Raw genomic sequence first — 5,000 nt, 5'->3', positions numbered from 1 at the left:
CAGGAATTGATAACACTTTGAAACTGAGCCACATATTGATAGCCATATAGTGGTTTACAATGGTTAAACCCGTGGTTATATACAATTATACAACACAGTTCAAAACCAACAATAATAACCAATATGGTACGAACACTAGCATGTAATCAATGGTCCAAAATTATGAGGAGCTTTACAGCCTTCTAAGAATTGCGATTCTCGGATTAAAAAAAAACATGTTTTCTTTACCTTTTCAGTCATTTATTAGAAACATATTAAGGTTAAATAGTTTCCAACATCAGAAAGGGGAAAGTTGATTAATTTACCGTGATATTTTGCCGAGGTTTTAGCCCGACTGGAAGGGAAGTTAGCAGAAACTCATAGCAGTAAGTCAAGTGGCAACGTTAAGTAGCCTGATATACAAAGGATATGTGTAAAAATTGAAGAACGCCAAAAATCAAAGTTGATCTCTTCCTTCATAAAGAAAAAAAAATGTAAAACAAATAATTCCGAAAATACGAGTAATACGAAAGTAATTTGAAGATACTTGTAGTCATTAAAGAAAGGAATCGTTCTACTGTCAATTTAGTGAGACGGTTTTCAGTGAATTGAGAAATATCTCAAGTTTTGAAGATATTACAACATGACGAAATATTTTGAATTTTGAAGATATTACAACATGACGTAACGTTAAAAAAATATGGAATATGTAGGACAATGAAAATAATCATTCTATAAATGCAAAGCTATGTATCAATTGCAAGCTTAAGGCGTAATATTGCCAGCAACAAATAAGAAAACGAAGCGTAAAAGGCCTTCTGTGGAAATGAAATTCGAAAACTAACGCTATTAAAGAGAAACAGCAACTCCAGAGCAGGTTGCTTGAAATACAATCTAACGACATTCTGCTCTTCCAACAGCATTCCGCACCCGAGGGAGACGCACGTACACGCTACAAGCACGCCATTCTCGTACAGTAAAGATCCTCTGGAAATTCGAAACGAGAAAGATGACCATCCTCTTTCAATAGAAATAGAATGGGGGAGGGAGGAAGAATTCTCTCCAAAAATGGAACTTGCGCTAATGTTAAATAAGATATGCTACAAGAAACATTTCTATTTATTTTTCATTCCCCGGTCAAGAGCTCGCAAATTCGGGAAAATTTGACTACCAAATGAAGAAGCATCAGGCAATTACACTCAGATTCGGGAGCTCCGACAATAAATAGAACACCAGCAACAAACAAAACAATTAAGGCGAAGACTAAAAGGGAATGTCAGATAAATGTTAGTCTCGACCTCAGCTTGCAAAATGTCAGGATTGCCCGAAAGGATCCCTTTTGCACGCCACTGGAATATCGGTTTCGTATGTATCACAGCCTAACAATATTTCTATATAAATAATCCTAAGACTAAATAACTACACGAATAAGAGAACACAATAATAGTGGCTCCTCATGTTATGGGAAAACAAAGTGGGGAATAACATGCAAAGGGCTTAAGACTGTGCTCCGGCTCAACTGTCTCAACTTACAATGGAATTCCTTGCATTATACATCAAACATTAAGTATAAAAAAAAAAATGGCTATAAAATACATGCATACAAATAAGCATTGATAGATGCATCTCGTAATAATAAAGCGCAGACTCAGACTTATCTATATATCTTTAAATCTAGTTATTATTATTATTATTATTATTATTATTATTATTATTATTATTATTATATACATAGATAGATAGATACATAGATATACACAGGGCATATATATATATATATATATATATATATATATATATATATATATATATATATATATATATATATAATATATACATATATATTTATATATATACACATACATATATATATATATATATATATATATATATATATATATATATATATTTATATATATATATATATATATATATATATATATATACACATAATTACATACATACATACATATATCAAAACAAATATAATGTGTATGCAATCAAATGCAAAAAAAAAAAACAAGTACGCAAATCCATCTAAACTACAATGAGCATGGTTGAATTTAATAACTGATGGTGTTCCCTCTACCCCTTCGCTCAATTAATAATAAAAGTCATTAGAGCCGACGCTAAAGGTTATGAAACTCTCAATTCAATCAACATCAGAAGCTGCCGTAGCGTTCATACCCCTTAAATTGACTTTAAATGTCAAGATGAGATCGATGTTAATGATATTAAGTAAGCACACTGCTTATACTTACATGTACTTATACATTCACATATACAAATAAATAACGAGCTTATATAAATGTGCATGCGCGCGTATGTATGTTTCATGACACTCAATTACGTGACAACACAAATTACATAACAACAAACTAAAACAAATGTGATTATTCTTCAGTTTCGTAACCTGTTACGTGATTTAATTACAGGATAAGCTCCACGTTACGCGAGTGCCCATTGCCTAATTGAATTTACGGCAAGCGTGTTCGCTGTTTTTAAATGTCGCGAAAATCCCTTAACTAATTCTACTGATTCTCTTCAAGAAAAAAAAAAAAAAAAAAAAAAAAAAAAAAAAAAAAAAAAAGAAGAAGAAGAAGACAAGACAGACTTTACATTCAAATAACCCTTATATATAAAATGGCGATTCTCTATAAATATCCTAATCTTATTCCCCTCTCAAGTTAATCGCAGATGAGAATGAACCTAAGTGAAAAATTACCAGTTCATTCCTCATTCTGGAACTCGTTCTTGAATGACAAACTACACACAGCGTGACATATCGCTGATTCATCTGTCAATGTCTTGAAATACGCGAGTCAATAGGCAACATGAATCAGTGGGACCGATTCTAAAATCAATCTATTGCTTATCCAACCGTCATGTACAGTGCTCGCCAAAAGTGAACTAACTCTTTTCATAATGTTTCGTTAATTTTGCAGTGCAACTGCATCAGTGAACTAACTCTTTTCATAATGTTTCGTTAATTTTGCAGTGCAACTGCATCAGACTAGTAGGCGAAACTAAAACCAGTGATTAAAAAAAAAAAAAAAAAAACCCAGAGGCAATACGGGATTTTTATAAGCTCTCAGGACATGAAAGAATGATGTAACATTACCGGGTGCACAATACACATAATAAAAGCCTCTATCTATTACATCATCATTATTCGGTTTGGGTTGAATGAATAAAAAAGCATATTCTCCATATTTGCTGCAAACTACCGTATAACTTCTTTTTGTAGAATACGTGCATAAAATAGCATAAAATTTCTTTACAGAATTCATGACCGAATCAATCAAGAGAAGGAAAAAATACTGTATAAATGACTAATTGTAGACTTTTATTTAATAAGTCGAATCATATGCATATAAGACTAGGGATAACTGCATTACAGTATCTTACATAACGCTAGGCCTAATTAAATAACACTTCACAAAAAGAACTATTTGCACAAGACAAATTATCGAAGTGAATAAGACGGTATAATTGCATGAAGAATGTAAAAAATCATTAAGATATTGAATAAGGACCGTCACATACATAGAAAAGATTAGGATTATTTGGATAAGGTAAGTTTCTACATATTAATTTTCTCTAAATTGCTTTAGCTATTTATGTCCTTTATACAAGAAGCTTTACTCTAGTAAGGACAGTTGCTGAAATGTCCTAGAGAAATATACCTTAAAAAAACACATACTTCTAGTTTATTTCAGCATTTGGTCCTTCTTACTAGATCAAAGTTTCTTCTCTAAAATGTAGACGATGGATGGGGAGAATTTTGCACTTGGTCATCTTACTGAGACAGCTGGAATACTAACATTACTAGTAGAAAAAAAATATATAGTAAACTGAGGACTTCGTTAATCAAAACATATTAAAACATTACATTTCATTAGTTTTTTTAACTTGATGTAGAGCTACATTCGAATCGTATGAAATCTCTGGATTAAGTTTCTACAATTGGGTCTTGAATACGTGAGAGAAAGTAATTGGGGGAAAAAGACTTTCGAAACCAAAATATTCTAGTCCCCCGAGTATCTGCTCCTACAAATCTGACATATAAAAAGTACTTTGCATTTCACATTTTTTTTTTTTTTCAATATTACCAAAAAGATCTAATTTCGGTTCAACAGACGAACGTTATGCTTCAGTTGTCTAGGACTATTCCTTTTATCGGAAGGCTGATTTCAATTTTATAGAGCACTGTACTTTGACAATTCTCTTCGAATAACGTACATTATGAAAAGCTAGAACTCACGATCATAAAAACCAATTCATCTCATCAGTAATGCGTATACATATGTACATTGCAAAAATAATTCCATTTATCATTACTATTATTATTGTTGTAATTGTTGTTGTAAATATAATCACTACACCGTGACATCAAATGTCAATGAATCCACAATAATATCTATATATTTTGCCGGTATATCAGAGTGTGTTTAAAAAATAAAAATAAAAAGTACGTTTCGTTAATATGATAATTATCTTTAAAGAATAATTCTTTCAAATTTTCGTTATTTCCTGTTTTAATATTTCAAATACATCTTATTTCATGATACACATATGTATCATTGTGCAACACTCAACAATATCATTATTGCCATTATCATTATTATAATTTTCATTATTCAAGATATATACACAAATTAAAAACTTTTACTTTCTCAGGATATTGTTCACACCTCAAGCAGTTCCCAGGTGTAGTGAGTGTGGCACTATTCTAACCATACAACATATTTTTAGCGATTGTAATGATTAAAAAAAAAAAAAAAAAAAAAAAAAAAGTTTTGCAAGCAAAATTTTTAGACATTTAATAGGATTGAGAATTTCTCTGCTTTTAAGATTTTAACATTTCTAAGAAACAAAGGTTTTAAAGGTAAGCTTTAGATTTCTATTTATCAGATTTTTATTTCATAATTTATTTCTTATCTTATAATCACTATATATTTCTATTTTCTTATTAGCTTTAATATGAATATCTTTTCTCCCATATTCAATCGGGCCAGCTC

At 30.8% G+C, this 5,000-nt stretch overlaps 2 protein-coding genes across 2 annotated transcripts in view; one reads left to right on the top strand and one right to left on the bottom strand.

Annotated features, from left to right (window-relative positions):
* Positions 1-5,000, top strand: part of LOC137643257 (fat-like cadherin-related tumor suppressor homolog) — a 284,094-nt gene that overhangs the window by 53,382 nt on the left and 225,712 nt on the right. The gene's annotated exons all lie outside the window — the stretch shown is intronic.
* The window catches only part of LOC137643258 (fat-like cadherin-related tumor suppressor homolog), an 84,104-nt gene that overhangs the window by 5,602 nt on the left and 73,502 nt on the right, over positions 1-5,000 (bottom strand). The window lies entirely within an intron of this gene.

Source organism: Palaemon carinicauda, chromosome 6 (genome assembly GCF_036898095.1).
Source record: "Palaemon carinicauda isolate YSFRI2023 chromosome 6, ASM3689809v2, whole genome shotgun sequence".
NCBI lineage: Eukaryota > Metazoa > Arthropoda > Malacostraca > Decapoda > Palaemonidae > Palaemon > Palaemon carinicauda.
The sequence above is the reverse complement of the archived record's forward strand: the minus strand, read 5'-3'. Positions and strand labels throughout refer to the sequence as shown.